Source organism: Dermacentor albipictus, chromosome 3 (assembly GCF_038994185.2).
Source record: "Dermacentor albipictus isolate Rhodes 1998 colony chromosome 3, USDA_Dalb.pri_finalv2, whole genome shotgun sequence".
Classification (NCBI taxonomy): Eukaryota; Metazoa; Arthropoda; class Arachnida; order Ixodida; family Ixodidae; genus Dermacentor; species Dermacentor albipictus.
Window position 1 is genome coordinate 89764632 of NC_091823.1, and position 19127 is coordinate 89783758.

The 19127-nt window shown below is 48.2% G+C and overlaps 1 protein-coding gene and 1 long non-coding RNA gene across 3 annotated transcripts in view; one reads left to right on the top strand and one right to left on the bottom strand.

Moving 5' to 3' along the window:
- The window catches only part of LOC139057471 (transcription factor Sox-5-like), an 884741-nt gene that overhangs the window by 322031 nt on the left and 543583 nt on the right, over positions 1 to 19127 (top strand). The gene's annotated exons all lie outside the window — the stretch shown is intronic.
- LOC139057470 (uncharacterized) lies at positions 928 to 8628 on the bottom strand. The gene is made up of 3 exons (XR_011512810.1): positions 8228 to 8628; positions 7000 to 7105; positions 928 to 1006 (listed from the first exon to the last, which is right to left on the bottom strand). It is a non-coding gene; the product is annotated as an uncharacterized lncRNA (long non-coding RNA).

The window sequence follows — 19127 nt, forward strand, 5'->3', positions numbered from 1 at the left end:
CAAGTTATCAGTTGGTACAGAATCATTGAGCATGCTGCTGGTGCTTTTGCCCCCGCTGAGAATACCTGTGGAATACTAACACACATTTTGTTGCTGAAGGTCCATTACAGAAATACTAAAGTGAAACAGTAAATCATTTTATACTGATAAAACAATCTTTCAGAACTGTATTCATGAACATTGTGGCAATAAGAGGATTATTAGAAGAGAAAATGAAGATTTAACTTTCATTTTTCAAGTTTTATGCAGTGCCCGCACATCAGTGTGGAGTCATACTTCAACTAAGTATATTCTTTGACACCTTTACAACAGAATTCATCAATATTGGCCAGTAGAACATTAGCTAGACCCGAACAGACACCGTCAAATTCCATATCACAGCGAGCTGGTGCAGGAACTATAAGGTGGTGGTGGCAACACCAGTTTTCGTTTTTGCAAGTTATCTGGCTTATCAAGCCAATTCTCATGGTGGGAGTTGTTTTTTCGGTGTTGTAGAAGAATGATTTAATAAAGCTCAAATAAATTTTCTTCTTCGTGTCCCTTTAAAGCAAGCACTGTGCTACATGGCTTGGGCAACCTGTCAGCCACAGAACCCACGAGTGCTTTTGTTAGGCAAAATAATTTTGACAGAAACTTTCTTGAGGATATGCATCTGAAAATTTTTTTGCCTAGCAATAGTTCTTGTAAAAATTGACTAAATCCAATGCTTTCACCTGCGGCTTTGTGTAGCAAAAATCCAGAAAGCAGTGCTCAATAAATGTCAAAATCCTGTGGGCCTTTTTCGAGTAGATAACGTGGAAAACCCAGAACAAAGCGAAAAGGCAGGCCAGTGACGCTCTCACAAACAATCGCTGCGCATCCATGTGTAGCGCCTCCCTTCAACATCTTCTTTTGTAAAAGGAGCCTTAAGGAGGCCCCCCGCAAACGGAAAGCCCGAGTTGTTAGCATCCAGGCGCAGCCTCTTCAGCAGGCCCTTTTCACCATATACACCGTCGCCGATGTCTACCTGTGAAACAACAGAACAAGCACAGATTAATTTTCTACACTTTTGATCAAGGAAAGGTTAGGAAATAAGGTAAGGTTTGCAAAAACGGAAGTAGCTGCTTCTTGTTGATACGGTTTAAAGAACAAAGTACCCTTACGTATACCATACATGCGTTGTGCTGAGCTGTCTACTTTCACCTAAGACTAGAAAGTATTGAGAACTTCAATGCAAAAGAAAGACATTCATCTGCCTAGCTCTAAGCAAATGCGTTCCACCCCTTGGCACAGAATGAAATCTGGTGCTGTTCTAGCGATTAGCACACACTGAAAGCTTCAAGCCCGATTTAGTATTAGGCCAAGGGTCAAGATGTGCTCGATTATAGTCGGATACAACTTTAGAAAAACAGGGGCGTTTACTCCTCCGAGGCGGATGCACACGAGCATCCACTAATGGGTGCGCACTCTGGACTGACGTCATGCGCCGGACGGCCGGTGGCCCGCCGTCGAAGATGGCCGCCCGGGCTTCGAACTGGGCCAAGTCGCGTCAGCTGTGCGTGTCAATGCCTCGTCACAGTGAATTCCCAAACTGTTTGTCATTGTCTATCATGCCGGAAATATTACTGCGAGCTTACAATGTGGCATCTGTGCCGCGTGCGTTTATTCTAAGCCGTGATCCGGCGAAGAAACATTGCAGCGAGCATCGCTGATGCTGCGCTACGCTTTGCCTGAAAACAGGATGCCTCGGCGACTGCTGCAAACACACATCCTGCCTGTTTGTTTCATGTCTTTTTTATTTTGCTCCTGAGTGAAGTTAGGACAAGAAAAGTTTGCCAAAGTCTGGTGCCTGCTGTCAGCGGCGGGTGAGTTCGTGTACCGTGTCGCTGCATTTTTTCGTCGGACGGGGTAAAGTGATGGAGCAAAACCATTCTGAGGAGAAATTAGAAAAGCGTGCGCGCATGAAACAAACCTACGAGCGTCTCAACAGAAAATATTTGACAAAGAAGCCTCCAATGCAAAGATTTGTCGCCGTCAACTTAGCGTGAGTGATCGTTGTCAACAGTGAGATAGCCGAGCGTCTAACGGCAGTGTTCGAGCGTTGTGTATAGCACCGTCGATTGATTTCTTTCCACCAGTGCTCACCGCGCACGCAAGCTGTAGAATGCGTGCTGTGGCACAGTCACGCATAAGTTGTGTTGCCAGCGTTCCTGCTTCCATGCGTGTTTGCACTTACTCATATTTGTCCTTTCATTTTATATTAGCATTTGTTTTTGATAGTTTTCTTTCAGCAAAGTCCTTACACATTTCCATTAGCCAATCTCATTCAAAGCACTAACTCCTGTACACTGCAGGACTGGTCTCTTCCATCTCATTAAAACCTTTCTCACTGGTCTACCTCGTCTTCTCAATCTGCCTACTCGCTGCGTTTTCTGTCCTTGTTTCTTGTGTTGTTGCTGCAATGTGATTAACCAACTTGCTCAAAACAAATTTTGATCGCCTATCAAAACAGAAAGGTTTAGAGATACATTTTTTTAAAAGCGTCATGTGGGTTGCACAGTAACTTTGCCTCTTACGTCTGTTCATGTTTATGCGTCAGTGCATGTGGCAGCTAGCCAGAAGTGCACATGAAAGGCTGCATATTGTGAAACACCTTGCTATGCTGTTGCATTTTTCATGCATTCAGTCTTAGTAAACAAACGGTTTCGCTGCCTATCACATATGATGGCGAAAATTTTCAGCACGAATAACAATGTGCAGTGGGGTGTGATTTCTGTCTGACGCATTCGCCGTTGCAAAGACATTTTTCAATGAATGGAGCCCAGCAAAGTAGTGCACTGAGAGCTTTTGCAACTTTCACCATTTATTACTTCACAAATGACATTGTCTGAACCTGGCCGTTGATTGACATGCCGATGGCTTGTAAATTAAATAATTGCCTCAATAAAACACATTCAACTTCACTCAGCAATTTTTAGCACAATGCTAGCAGAGCTATTCAGGGTGAATAATTGTGCTTACATTGGCTTACATGTGCTTACATTACTTGCCCGGTCAGATAAACAAATACAACAATGGCTGCGGTATGACTGTGATTTGACGTGCAGACTGCTAATGGTGCCTTTCAAGCGTGCCCTTGACTGCTGCTATTAATAGCTACCCGCCTGGGTATATTGGGCCTAACTAAGCTAATGATGTTTGATAATAGTTCTCTTATTCGCATTGCTTGCCTGGGCCAGGTAACCAAAATAAACAATGCCACCACATGAATTAGTGTTTGCATGCAAGCTGCCAACAGTGGCTGTAATTCTCACATTGATTGCTGCCATTTCACCAACAGTGGCGACGGCTTGACTGCGCTTTGATGTGCCGACTGCTAATGGTGCCTTTCAAGCGTGCCCTCGACTACTGCTATTAATAGCTACCCGACCGAGTATATTGGGCCTAACTAAGCTAATGATGTTTGATAATTGTTCTCTTATTCGCATTACTTGCCTAGGCCAGGTAACCAAAATAAACAATGCCACCACATGAATGTGTGTTTGCATGCAAGCTGCCAACAGTGGCTGTCATTCTCGCATTGATTGCTGCCGTTTCACCAACAGTGGTGACGGCTTGACTGGGCTTTGACGTGCAGACTGCTAAAGGTGCCTTTGAAGCGTGCCCTGATGACTGTTATTTCATCACAGGGCCCGTCATGCTCATAAGTGGCTGCCCAATAGAGTATTTTGGGCCTTCTGACATTGGCATTATTCATCTCAACGGGCTGGAAAAAACAGTAGGGGCAGCACAACTGCACACAAAGCACAATGTGCTTTGGCGTGCAGGCTGCTAAGAGTGGCTGTCAATTTCATTCACGTTGACTACTGCTTTTTCGTGTGAAGCTGGACAGTGGCTGCCCGAATGAGCATTTCGGGCCCCACATAGTTATTCAGAGTTAATAACTGCATTTGCATTCAGATTTTCCGGCATTTCGGCACGTTTCCATGCCAACGCTTATATTGAGCATGATATGTGCAGGACGTTGCTTTTTCAGAATTGGGCTTCCATTAGAAGGAATATGTCATCAAATGAACCGCTTATTTATTTGAGAGGTCACGGGAGAATGCTTGGCTGCTGTGCTTGACACACAGTACACCGCTTCAGTGATGGGAGATCCATTGTTGCGCTTGCCGAGGTATGTGTGGCTGGCAGGAGATCTGGACCTCGCTTCACGCAGAGTCAGAAACGAGGAGAGTTTTCTCTGCGAATAATTCTTTATACAATGTTTACATGTTGTCGTCGTTATCAGGACAGAGACCAACAGAGCAGCTGCAAGCTGCTTAAATAACACCCCTCCGTCCAAAGATCCCCCAGACAGTCCCCAAGGACGAAACAAGGTCGTGAGAGAAAGGGTCCGGGCAGCCTCCAGGGTCCTAACGCCGCTCTCAGTGGCCGGCGCTTCCTTGAACCGCGCTGCGGCGTCAGGACGATTTGGCGGTCGGTCAGAATGGTGCGCCGGGCAAGTTTTATGGCCCGCATAGGACAAAGGGAACCAACTGCAAGGCACCGGGTCGAAACAAAGCCCTCCTTTGGAAACTGTCCCAAACACAGCGGGAGTCGTTTGTGGTGTGGGCGCCGCCGGACAAGGGGGGGTTGCATTGCTGCCGGGACGGGGAGGGGCCGAATAGCAGTCCGTGATCCGGTGGCTGCTTCCGTCGTGGACGCCGTGCACGTAGTCGTGTCCGAAGCAGGCAGGCACCATGCGGGGATGAATGCTGCCTCCACAGTCGACAAACCATAGCACTGGCCTTCCGTCAGGCAAATCCCAGGGCACAAACATAACACAATATACGCTTCGAGAACTCGTTAGTGAGATCTCGATCGTCGGTATCTCGTTGTGGTGAAAGAAATCGTGCACACGACCTCAGCGCACATGTGTCCTTCTTCGTGCTGCTTCTTCTTTTCTCCACATTTTGTGGGCGTTTTCGCGAGGGCGTCGATAGTTTGCCACCTGAAATATGCGAAGCTGCGACCTCCCTCCTCACCTTTAACACGGTGCTTTCGCTGACACTGAGCATCTTGGGTTTGTAATGGTTGCGATAAATGCATTGTTTTATATAAGTACTGGTTCAGTAGCAACTGATTCATTTGAAGCTCGGAACAGGAGTAGTAAATGGGCCGTGTACATGTAAACAAGCACAAATGCCATGCAGAGTTGCTCTTTCTACTTTTGCCACTTGCAATGAAGCTAAAGAGCAGACGACGGGCAGCGTTGTGGAAGGCATGGGGTTATTTTTCTGTCGCGATCTGTCATGTGCTGTAGCACATGAGAGCTCTACTAAACCAGTCATCAAAGTCTTTATTTATACTGAGAATTGCGCGTTTCCTAAGCACGATTTTTTGAGCGGGATTATTTTAGTCGCGGAGGCAATCGGACGTCGCGCTTCATTAATCTGGGCGGGGCCTCCCCTGTTTTCTAAATTTGTATCCGACTATAGTGACGCACAAGTGCTCGAGAACTATTGAACAAGACGCACTTGTTTTCGATTTACTGACTGCACTTGGGTGTAAAGCTTTTGTCTGAGAAATGAATAAACCACATACACAAGCAGCATTTTCTTAGCACAGTTTTTAATAGGTACTGATACCTTCAATTTAGAAAGCCCTGTATATTGGGCCTCATCAAACTAATTTCATAAAAGGTTTGGCAAGGTAGAAGCACAGAATTTTAGAGTCATAAGAAGACAGGTGAAATGAGTTATTTATTGCAATTATTACTCAAATTTAAAATTTAGGTCCCTCATCCCAATGAGAAATTGATACAAGCAGTTTGTACATGCCACATAAGCATTTAGATATCAAAAATACGGATTAAAGAAAACCGTTTCTTGAAGGTTCATTATTGCAAGCAGTCATGGCCTCGAGGAGAAATAACTTCTTTTCCTGTCGGCAGAAATGAGGCTCGAGTATTTTATTGACACATATATATGCCCATGCATATATGTTATCTCTGCTGTAAAGCTTTTTTTCATGTGTATGCAAGGCGTGTGTGTAACATCTCATTGTGCACAAAATCAAATCCATAAGAACCCGACAAGAAGCTAAACAAACAAGAGAGCAATCCCAGTGACAAGCCATGTTAAACCAACGAGGTAGCCATCCCAGTAACAAACCGTATCAAAAATTTTACTGACATGAATTCTGACCTTTGAAACATAACATGTGTATATGAATACTATCTACATTAGAGCAATGGGCAACTTTAAGCAATGGCTACGCCAACATCAGAACGATGTGGATGAGAAAAGAGTGGCATCAAATGCTTGGAGTGGAGCATGCAGCAATGACTAAACACAATAGTGACTGGATAGTGTCTAGCATAATCGGCCAGGAAAGAAATTGGAAGCCATGCCTGTACCCGGATTCCCTGGAGATGCAATCAACAGGACACACGTTTATCTGAAACCAAGGAACCCATGCCCATCTTATGCTAAAACTTACATAATTAAATATGCACTTCCACTTTTTTTAGTCTTATTGTGAACAAGGCTTCCATATGGAAGCCAAAATGTATTGCTTTTATTGTTGTATTTGGTTGGTCTATGTCTGTCTTTGTCATGTTTCATACCGACCACACAGGCTTCTCTGAAACTCTTGATGATACAACTTTTGTGCGAAAGCATTGCTTAAGGCACTTTTGCGTAAACCATGTCTTTAGGTGGTACAACACATTTTTCTAGACACTCTAGAGCACCTTATTCAAGGCACGAAATCTGAATTCATGGTTCTTAAAAAGGCATTTTGGCTAGATTAATATAGTCTATATGGAGTATATAAGGCATAATTACTCAAGCGCCCAATTATATTTAACTCAGAGGAGGCTACTTTAGGTAAATTCATTAAACTGAGGGCACTCCACCAAAACATAAAATTCGTGATCAGCCACTAGAAATCCTGAAAATGGCAATACAGTAAAATGATTGCATATAACACAAATGTATCCTACAACTCGAAAGGCAGCGCCAGTTTTGTACGCACCTTTGAGAAAGCACACAGATCACGTGCTTTATTGTCGTGCTGTCCAGCTTCCAGCAGTGCAGCAGGTTCCTGCTCGATGTAGGGATGCCTCCAGAATCCGCATAGCCTTCAAAAGTAAGAAATGTTTAATTTATTGTGCTGTGAACCTGGGAATTTGTGATTTACCAGTGTCATGTGGAATTGCAAAGAGTCTCACACAGCCAGCTGCATGAATTTGCGCCTGGTTGCACAAATGTCTCTTTGTTATATCTAAGGAGGTTACACTGATATTTTGTAACAACTGAAGTTTCAGGAAGGAACGAAATCAGCAACAACAGGCTACCAGGACAATCAAAAACAAAACTCATATATGCAGTAAAACGTGGCGCATTGGATTAAACAAAAATATTGAGCACATGAAAAGCATTCTGAAAGCTAGATCGCGATTTTGTAGCGATGCTATTCCTTTTCGTTAGTGGTCTGACCGCCGCCCCGGCCCGTGCTACGTACTGGAACAGCCGGTCGTTTGCGGTGGGCGACAAGAGTGGTATAGAATCGAGGGGTAAGTATCGCTACAAAATCGCAGTCCTTACTTTATTACGCACTCCCGTATAACCTACGATTGCAAGAGCTGGCATCCCGTTCGTAAGAATTGGTTGGTCTATGTCTTTCTTAAAGGCCGGTGTCTGAAATGTCTCGATTAAAAATAAACTTCGTTACTGTAATATCGGCGTATGTCGGTTTTGCAACATAGAAGACAAATACGCGAAGACACTCAATAACATAAACAATACACAGGTTCTCGCGACGTGGTCCTCCAAACCAAACTGTATACATACAAAAATCTTCATACAAGCTTCTATCCGCTTAAGCGTCAAACATAGGAATCGTGTGCCAACGCGCGAAGCCCATGATACATCGACGGATACATTACACATGTACTGTACTTGCGGGAATGCATATATAACGAATAACTTCTTGCCAGAAAACTACCGAACGAACAGCAACTTTCAGTGTTTTCATAATTGTGTGCCCATTCAGGCATAGCAATCAAGGCGGGTAGCATATATTTTACAGCAGAATGCAAGTACGCTGTAATATCAGAGGAAGCCTTCGTGAAATTGCTTGCTAAATGTGCACAGCAAGACGGCCAACCTACGATCAGGAAGCGCTTTGCTCTAGCTAGTACACAACGTTCATTACGTAAATCATAAGTTCAAGAATGCGCGCAAGGGCCAAACTTGCTTACCTTTCAAAAAGACTTGGCCAACGCTCCTTCGTCTCAAAGGTACCGAGGCACCGACGTCTTTCTGGCGCAAGCACTGTAGAACTTCCGATGAACTCCAGCTCCACAAAAGCACAACCTCCAACAGCCTTCCATACACTACGATTCGAAGCTCCAGTACCAGACTTTTCACGGGAGCGTGGGCAGAACAAAGGCAGCTCTCGGAGGGGCGCTGTAGTAAGACACTCACTGTCGACACTGGTAGATCGCACGAAACACACGGCGAACTAACGGCGTTACACGAGTCCGGAGGGTTTGCGATGGTTACTGCACACGACAAGGAGCACATTTTGTCTAGGCACTTCTAAAATATAACTCAAATACCGCCTTACTGCAGTGTGCATTTCTGACAGCCAACGTGGTATGTCGACCAAACAAATACTGCAGTGGCGCCACTCTGCGGTTTTTAGAAAAATGGGTCGTAAATGAGAAAATTACGTGTTTTTTTCCTAACAACAATCGGTAGGGACACTTTAACAAATTCCTTGGGTCCAAAAGTGTTAACTTTGTATAAATATGCACTTTTTTATACGCAGTTTAAGAAAATGTACTGTATATATAAAAAAAACGAAGCGGATGTCGCCTTCAAGATTCGCAACCGCTTCAGTCGCATGCAGTTTGCAAAAGCACGGCCTTCGAAATCAGACTTTGTCGCTCCAACGAAACTGTAGCTGGGAGGAGGGCAGGCATTTAGGCCCCAATTGTTGGGTTACAGCCTAGGTAGGCTTCCTTATTTATAAAGAATATACAGGGACTAACGCCGAACCATGAGCGAGCTTTAAGCAGGGGACACACGGTACGATTCGGCGTCCGATCCAACGTGCGTGTATCCGAACGGTCGAGCGGCGCGTAAGCTCCGCCCAGATCCAGCCCTCCTCCCCCCCCCCCCCAGCTTGAGTTCAGATTCACGTCGAGAAACGCAATATAAAAACTCTGCACAACACTGCTTCGCTTTACGTGAACACTGTCAATAAAATTATGCCCCTGCAAGTGACAGAACACTTCACGACGGCGCGTTGTCCACTGACGGCTCCGGTAACAGCCACGATACGGCCGGCAAGCATAGCTAGGCGGACGCTGCGGCCGACGGCGCTTGTTTCAGCCCGAGCTCGATGAAGAGGGCTTATTTTTGCCAAAACAATTAACGCTGTGCACTTAGGTAGCCCGTAATCAAATACAATTGGTTTACTCGACGCAGTCGCTGCGAAGGGCAAACGTGCAAGCGAAGCGAGCAGCCTCGCTCGGACGGTCGGTGCATAGAGATCGGTGTGTGCTGTTTGTCCGCTGAAAGGCCCTCGCGTCGCGGCTCCCGATTTCGACGGTAGCTTAGTGCTAGTGTACTAGGCGCTGTTTTGCATCATAAGCACATGTTCGAGATAACTTTATTGAACTGGTAACTATTTCGTGTCGGCAACAAACTGCAGCAGGCAAGGGGAAAAAAAAAAAGACGGCGAGAAACCGGCCTGCCAGCGCCGCCTCCGTGGAGGGAACGTCAGAGAACGTCACATCAGCTGCGGCCAAACGACGGTGCGGAGTGTGCGGTTGTCGGACACATCGGACGATGAAAATTTGCCCGGTTTGTCGCACGCCGGACGTCCGATCCGGCGCTTCGGCACGGCAAAACACCTCGATTCCGGCTGCCGTTCAGGCGCGTCGGACGCCGGATCGGACACCGAATCGGACCGTGTGTCTCCCGCTTTAGTTGGCGAACACGAGCCCATCAGCGCGCCGTCCGTGCACCTCCGTCTGCTTGCAATGGTGGATGGCCTACGGGCTTCTTTGACGCCTACTGAGCACAAATTCATGATCACCGCTCATATACACGCTTCCTACAGCGCTAGCTGTGGTGTTTACGAGATTGTGTGCCCTCACCTTGAATTGGCGAGACCGCTCGACATGATCGCATCTATTTCTAGTGCGTGAGGCTTTCCATTGACTGTCACTACAACTAACCAACGTTTTGTTTATTTTGTGCTACAGTGGGTCGTGACGATTCCGTTCACAGCTTCAAAGTGGACAAGAAACAGTCGTTTTCTCGCTCGTAGAAGCATGAAAAAGTGGGCTTGTGCTTGGCAATGGACTTTGACCGACACGCTTGCTTCCGGCCGGAGCAGCAGACGCGACAACTCGCCGTTTGTAGGCTGCCGGCCGATGGCGGTATACCTCGCGAACGGCAAGATATTTACCTGCCGTAGAGAGGATCGGTCCAGGAACGATTCTTGAGGCGATTTTTGTCGCTGAATGCGAGCATGGCCACGCCGGTTCGCCGTGCAGAGCGGAATCGGAACATTATTTTTCGATGAGTTCGCACTGACGCAATGCAGTCGATCGGCTCGTCGGTCGTGCAACGGGCGGCGCGCCGGCAGGAAGCCGCGTCCACTTGAGACACCTCTTACGCGACGTATGTAGTATACATACGTTCCAAGTTTCCAACGTTCTGCCGTTCCGCTGGTGGATGCACCGCCACGGCATCGATCTTTACCATTCCTGCCGCGGCCGTGCCTGTCGCCGAGCGTAGGCTTAACTGGATTGGGCGGAGCTTGCAACCTTGGGGAGTAAAGTGGTAGTATTTAATCATGTGATCTTCAGGTTGGTTCCAGATCACGTGGTTTTAAACTTTCAATAGATGGTTTTTGGTCATGTGATCTAAAACTCTGTACGTCGTAAAGCCGGCTCATGACATCCTTTTACTACGTTTCTCGGTGATGGTAGTAAAACGATGTAATGTAACGTATTTTACTACCTCATGCCAGAGTAATTTTCTGGTGCAAGGTAGTCTTCAAAGCTCATGAGCCGCAAAAACCCCAATGTCGGCTAACTTTTGTTTACAGTGTAAATTTCTCTAGAGGTAGGCCCCGATGTAATCTCTGTAATGCTGGCTTGGAATCCGTCAGCACCACGACATCTCGTGCAGAAAAGGCCCGTAGTTTCCGCAAAGCCGCGGTGATTGCGGCACTTTCGACTGTTGTAGAGGAAACTACGCGATCCAGTCGGCCAGACCATGCCACATCAAGGGATGGTATGCAGAATGCCGCTGCACAGCTATCTGTTTGTGCGCACACCGAACCGTCTGTGTACACTTGTAGATGGCTTTGAAACACAGTGCTCAAGTGGTCCAGCACAATGAACTTGGCTTCGGCAGTTGAAATGGTGCGTTTCGTCGGTAGGTGGGGTACATTGAGGCTGCAGGTAACGTCCGGAAAAGTCCATGGCGGGTCAAGGCGACTTCGTTTAGGCCATTCCAATCCTAAAAAATCGGAAGGTGTTCAGCGCCGCATGGAAATGTGAGCGAGTTCTTGCTCTTAGCCGCCGGAGAAGCGCCGTGCCTGCGCGTGACTCGCCCAGCCTTAATAGCTGCGTCAGCAAGGCCTGAGATGCCAAGAGGCGGAGTGGAAGAGACTCTGCCTCATTAGTGACTTTTTTGTTTGAAGCCGCCGTTGGAACGCCCATCGCCAAGCGAAGTCCCTTTCTGTGCACTGCCTCCAAGCGCTCGAATTGACTCGATGACGGTGATATCAGAGGGAGCTGATAGAGAATGCGGCTTGTTATCAGTGCAGCGTTCAGTTTAAGCATGGATATAGGATTGTCACCCCAACGTATACCTGCCAATCGACGAAGTGCGTTGATTCTTTGCACTGATGCAGCCACAACACTTTCGACCGCACCACGCCATAGCAGCCTGTTGTCGATGGTGACGCCCAGGAAACGAACATGAGTTGCACGAAGAATTGAATGCCCTCTGATATTCAACGTCAGACGTGTTGACTTGCGTCTCACTCCCGGGAAAAGCATGAAGGCCGATTTTTCTGCTGATAAAGATAGGCCAAGCGTCGATAAGTGGCGATCGATAGTGGAGATTGCGGCCTGGGCTATTCGGGCCAAACGTTTGTGCTGGTATCCCGAGATCCAAATGCAGATGTCATCTGCGTAGATGGACATTTTAACTGCCGTCCGACCTACTTTCAGGGCATTTGGAAGGCTGGCCATGGCAACGTTAAAAAGCAAGGGGGATAGGACACTTCCTTGTGGGACGCCGAGGGAAATTCGTCGCTTGTCACTCATAATACTTCCGAGCTTAACTTGGACACGTCGATCACTGAGAAATTCATGGACGAATCGAAGAGCATTTCCCGAGACGCCCATGGCTCGGAGTCCGTTGATGATGCCTGTATGAAGCACACAGTCGTATGCCTTGGCAACGTCCATAAAGATGGCGAGTGTGGAAAGGCCGTCTGCGCGATGGTGCTCGATATGGCTCAGTAGATCCAAGACACTGTCCTGGGCACTCAACCGTGGACGAAATCCAGTCATACATGATGGCAGTCTATTTCCTTGCTCGAGATACCATGTTAACCTCGTACATATTAGTCTTTCCATCAACTTTGATGCGCATGATGTTAGCGATACTGGCCGGTATGAAGTGAGGTTTGCAGGATCCTTTCCAGACTTCAGCACTGGCACCACCCATGCTGTCTTCCATGCTTCTGGGATCTCTCCTGTGCTCCAGACGTGATTAAATATGTCCAGAAGTGCTTGTTTTCGTTCATATGGCAGATTTGTCAGCATCTGATTGCTGATCGAATCGGGACGCACAGCACAGCGTCTTCTTAATTTGCTAAGCGCCAAATCCAACTCACGAAAGGTGAACGGCGTATCCATGGTATGTGATGCTTCAGACAACAGAGGGTTCGATACTCCTGCTGATCTGCCAGATGTGTATACGTCTGCAAAATCTTCTGCAAGGGTTTGCAAATCTTTTCCTTGCTTTAAAGCCAGTGCTTCGAATGGCCTGTGCAGGCGAATCTTTCCGGATAGGCTATTCATTACTCCCCATATCCTTGTCATGGGAGTAAACGCCGATAAACTCTCACAGAAAGCAGCCCATTGAACTCGTCTTAACCTTTTTGTGTGACGACGGATGACAGCGTTTATCCTGTTGAATTCAGTTTTCGCAGATGGATTGCCCGTTTTTCTCATTAGTTTCCGCTCCGCTCTCCTACGCGCTGCGCAGAGGTTCTTTAGTTTCAAATCAGGAGTAGGGAAATGGTCTGGCAGTTTCAACATTGAGGTAGCCACTCTTTTGCTCCGCAGCATATCTGCGAACAGCTCACCAGGGGATTCGTCCAACGCTTCTCTGTATGTGTCCCAGTGGGTCACAGCACAGAATTGTCGTCCAGCAGTGTGAAATCCGGTGATGTTCGTGAAGATCGGAAAGTGGTCACTGCCCATCCTGTCTGGGGCCGTTGTTGACGATACGACAAGGTCTGGAGAATGGATAACGAGGTCTATGGCACTCCATGAATCTGGTGGCCTGAAGAAAGTCGGTTTGCCATCGTTCGCGATACATAAGTCAGCAGCATCCGCGGCTGTGACAAGTTCCTTGCCTCGGGAATCTGCAGTCTTATCTCCCCAAAGCGAATGATGTGCGTTAAAGTCGCCACAGATTATTATAGGAGAGGGGCAACGAATGCAAAGGTCCTTTATGAACGCCTCCATGGAGACCTTCCTGCGCGGACTTATGTACACCGACACCACACTGAGTTTTCGTTTTCCTAGGCACACTTGCACAGCGGCGACTTCCAAGAAGGTAGAACAAAGGTCTTGCACTGGTAAGGTGACGTGAGGTATTTCTCGCCTGATGTATATCATCGCACTTCCATTTGCAAATGATGGTATACTCGGATTTCCATGTCTGATGTATCCTGGGATCGTCCTTCCATTTGGGAGACCGGCCTCCGAGAGGGCTAGAATTGGTATAGGTATGTCTCGAAGGAAAAGGCTGAGTTCAGAAAGACGCTGTAGAATACCGGCGCAGTTCCATTGCATAATTAAGGGCACTTTTGGACGACGGAATGGACCAAGTGGGCGAGACATTGCCATTATGCTACTGAGTGTATGTGCAAGTAGAGCAGAGTATTACTGACTCAAGAGCCAGCACTGCTTCCAGCATATCCTTCGTCGAACTAGCAGGCATCTTCGCAACGTGGGAACGTAGTGCCGTGAACAAAGCGCGTATCACATGCTGGCAGTTTTCCTGCTGACTGTTGCCAAGTGGTACTTGAGGTCGGTTTACTGCGGCCGCATAGGTGCGTTTTTCGGGCTCTTTTCGAACAGGTTTCTCAGCCGCTGAGACCGTTTGCGTTGGCTCAGTAACTTCATTTGTCGGTGTGAGACGCGGGAAGTGGGATGCGTATTCTGTTTCCAAACCAGTCAGTTGTGGCGCTCTAGATGTCTTCTTCGTGTTCGATGGTGCGCTTGCACTCTTTGGACCCAGAACAAACAACTTATTTCGTCGCTGAGCAGCTGTCCGCGCAGGGCATCGACCGTAGCTAGCAGGATGGTCACCGCCGAAATTTGCACACACAAAGTTGTCTTTACTAGCACACGTCTTAAAGTCATGAGGTCCCCCACAGCGCTTGCACCTCTGTTCCCCACGACAGTACTTAGCGATATGTCCGAAGCGCTGACACTTAAAACAGCGTGGTGGTGTTTCCACGTAGTCGACAAGCTCGTGTCTGGTGAAACCAAGGTTGATCTTCTCCGGGCGTTCAGAATTTGGGGCAAATGTGAGAACCACCGTGTTAGTGCGCCTTGACTCCCACTCACATGACGAGGTTTGGACCCGACGGATGATTCTTCTTGCATGGAACACGCCCTGAGGTCTCAGGTAGGTGAGTAGCTCTTCATCCGAGTACCATTTAGGGACTCCTCTAACAATGCACGTATTTTTCATGTAACTGTGTGGGACACGGGCAGATATGACTATGCCGCCGATATTCTTGGTCTCTAGAAGGACGTTGGCTTGTCCTTCTGTCTCTACATCTAAGAGCAATGCACCCTGTGCTGTGAAGTGGCTTTTCACTGGTGCTCCACCGAGAATCCTTTCAAGCTCAGAATAGAGGACAATAGGGTTTACTTGCCTTAAATCATCTCTTTCGGATGTTGCAGTGATTAACACTGGAATGCCCTCCGCCCTGTCTTTATGATGGCGCACAATTCGGAAACCACCCTCGTCCATGTCCAGGTCTGAAGGGTTTGCCACGTTGTCGTCGTCGATGATAGTTGACTCGTCTTCAGATTCACCAGTGTCTTGTCGCTTGCAGTCAGGCTGGCTTGTACAAACCAGCTGGCGTTTCTGACCCGGTGTCAGCCCTTGGGTGGTCATGGCGGGGTGCTCGTCGGTGCCAGCTTGGTTCCTTCTAGCACCTTTTGAGGCGGCGGGTGGGGCAGCACCCGTCGGTCTCCGATACGGAAGGTACCTTTTCGAGTCGACAGACGTCTTGAACCGTTCTGAGCAGTAATATTACCAGAAAATAACGATAAATGTAGGCAGAGCTACTCAGACAGGCTAGCAGCAGGTTCGTCGTCTTCTTCTTCCTCCTCTACCGGCCCCTGCTCTAAAACAGCTGAACTTACTTCTGCTGCATGAAAAGTACAGCAACCATGTGCACATCTATACCGACGGATCGACTACGTCGTGCAGTTCTAGTGGTGCCGTGGTTATACCAACGCGAGGAATGACACTGCGGGTCAAGACATCGCATGTCACGACCTCAACGGCGGCAGAACTAACGGCCCTGCGTCGAGCACTGGAATTCATTGATTCGGAAAGACCCAGAAAATGGGCTGTGTTCTGTGATTCAAAAGCGGCATTACAGTGCACGCAGTCAGTTCTCCGACACGGATGTCATGACCAATTGACATACGAAGTCGTGAAACTTCACCATGACGTCCAACAAAAAGGCCACGAAGTCGTTTTTCAGTGGGTACTTGGCCACTGTGGAATCAGTGGCAATGATTCCGCCGATAACGCTGCTCGCACAGCTCATCAAGAAGAGCACAGCGTTCCGATTCCGCTTTCAAGGACTGACGCTGCAAGGCAGCTTCGACACATGGCACGTAGCCTCACAGTGACCGAGTGGAGCTCGCAAAACTTACGACTGACACGACTACATCGACTAAACCCCTCCCTGCAGCTCCGACCTCCACCCGGACTTCCTCAACGTGAAGCTACGCTTCTCTGTCGCCTTTGGTTAGGAGTGGCCTTCACAAAGGCATACTCTACATTCATTGGAGTGACTGACAGTGCAGCATGTGAAGTCTGTGGCACCGAAGAAAACATCGACCACCTGCTGTGCCACTGTCCAAGATATGCCCTAGAGAGACAAGAACTTGCCAAAGCTTTCCAAAAACTGGACAATCGGCCGCTTTCTGTGCAGGTGCTGCTGGAACACCGCCCCCATCGCCCGTCGGCCCATAAAGCGGTGAAGGCACTTTTGTGTTTCTTAAGGACGACGGGTTTGTGCGACCGCCTGTGACTATTAAGGCAATTTTTGTAAAACCACACGCGTCAGCGAACTTGCCGCAATTTCCTTCTTTCCTTCCCTCCTCTCTCTCCCTGTGATCTTTGCTTTCCCCTTTCCCATTCCCCCGGTGTAGGGTAGCCAACCGGACGTTATTCTGGTTAACCTCCCTGCCTTCTTCTTTTCTCTTTCCACCTTCCTTCGCTGTACAGTCAATTATTAGAGAGAGAGAGACAGAGAGAGAGAGAGAAAAGAGAAGGAAGGACAGGCAGGTTAGCCAGTGTAAGTATCGGCCGGCCACTCTGTCCTGGGAAAAGGGATAAAAGCTACGCTATTCATTAGAGGGCTAACATTTCGCCCAGCGTTCTCAACATCAATGTTATTCTGCTATTCTGGCAGATAAACAGGTTTCAGTCGATTTGACTCCTTCGATTCTCACGTTCCCCGTTCGCACGCCATACTAAAGACAAACATCGCAGTGTTGCCTTTGCAGCAACGTCTTGGCGATGTAAAAATAATCCACGTGGTATAGGCATCGAAGAAAATAAAAACGCATATAGATTCAGGAAAAGAAACTTTGTCCTGCACGAAACACCGTTCTGACAGAACAAGACCTTGGGGCCATGGTCTTGCATATAGCAGATGCAGAATGCCAGAGACGCTCTTCTGAGATTTCTGAGAGCAATTGCGCTGAGCGACTGTCTGTGGTATATTGTGCGGAGAATTACAATTAGTCGGTGACTTCAGCGCACACTAACTCATATTTTTTTTTAAATTTAGATAAAAATAAACTGAGGGGTTATTGTCACCGTTGGCTGGTGACGGCTACCCCTTTTCATTTGTTTAATAGGATAGCAATCTTACAAAAGCACTTTGCATTAGTTAATACATAATAAAGTAGAAGAACGTGTAACAACTCTAAGAGTAAAAGTGTCCACCACAACGTTCGTGTTGAAGCGCTAACGCCGTTTCAAGTAGCCTTGAGTAGCACTTATGCAATGCTTCGTCTTTCGATCCCACGTTCTTCCAAATGCTTTATTAGGGGCCATACTTTTTTTTAATATTTCGTTTCCCGCTTTCTTTATCCTCCGTCATTTGCTTTCTGGACGTCGAGATTCGATCCCTTAGCGTGAGAGCTGATAATAACAGATTAGGATCGTATGAGCAGCATCCATATAATGCGGGCACATGACGGAATTGCTTTTATTGATTGCTTCGTGTACATCGCCTGTCGATTGCTGAAGCGCGATTTTCTCAGCTATACAACATGCGCGTCTTTACAAAATTTGTCGAGTGTTTGTCGCGTTATTTACATAGAACTATGGGAACTTGACTTTCACAGATCGTCTTATACATGCTGCGCTGCGTACCTCTCCGTCTGTTTTGAGAAGGAAAGGCTTCGTGAATTTCGCGGCACTTTTGGTTTCTCCTGAACGGCGTGCTATCTCGTGATCAGCACTACGGCAAGAAAAATCGCGGCAGCAAAAACGTTGGAAATCAGTCGTAAAATACGAAGGTAAAGTCGCTGTAGATATGACTATGCACCGACAACACAGCCGAGCAGCACGGACTCTGCATCTGGGTTGCATGGTAGACCCGGATGCTGTAGAATTCCACCATATCATAAAATTCGCCATCTTGCCAGCTATGATTGGCTCACAGGGCGGCCACGCTATCTCCGATTGGCTCGAAACGCCAACTTGGCAGAATTTCACAATGTCCAGAATACCCCCCTTGGTTACATTGCAGCATCGCTGCACAAATCACGGTCAGAACAAGCCCACTTATCAAGCCGACGAAGCTCAGCGTTTTAGAAATGAGTCAGGGCCGTTGTTGTTCGTCGTATGTCATGGTGAACCTTCACGACACCTCTCTAGATTGAAAGCAGGAAGCTCACTTTACAGGGGCGGACAGGAAGCTAGGTACCTTAAGGGAATAACGGTGGTCCAACAAGGACACGTCTCTGGAACCAGCGTTTCGACGAGGGGTACAGCCCGTATTCGAACAGAGTTGACGGCTGGGAAGCTGGAGCGCGGCGTGAAGCCCCCGACGCTGACACGGCGGTGGGCTCTTTGACGAGCTCGATCCCGCTCGGCACATCGTGCCGGAGCTCCGCGTGCCGGCGTGCTCGGACGCCGCGGTGCGCGCCCGGCGAGCGCGCCCAGCGCGCACGCAACGCGCATGTGGCGTTGCGCTCGTGCGTCCTCGGTTGCGGCGGCAGCAGTTACCGGCCATTACGCGGTGGCCGCGTGCTCGCGCGAGCGGTGCGCTGCGCGGTCGATTGGTCTGTAATTGTGAGCGCGGCGCCGACCCTATACAGACACCGCCGCCTAACACAGCGGCGAGGGAATCAATTTGGGGACCCGAGAGACGCCGACAAAGCCCGGCAGCGCGCGCTAGCCCCGTAGGAGCGAACGAACGGTGTTCCTATGTGCGCCACGGTGAAAACAAAAAGGGGGGGGGGGGGGGATGCGTGCGCACGCAAACTTCGGGCCCGCGCGGCTCTCGATACGGCGCGGTCGCTGCACGGGTCGTGAGAGGCCACTGCAGAAGCGAACAAC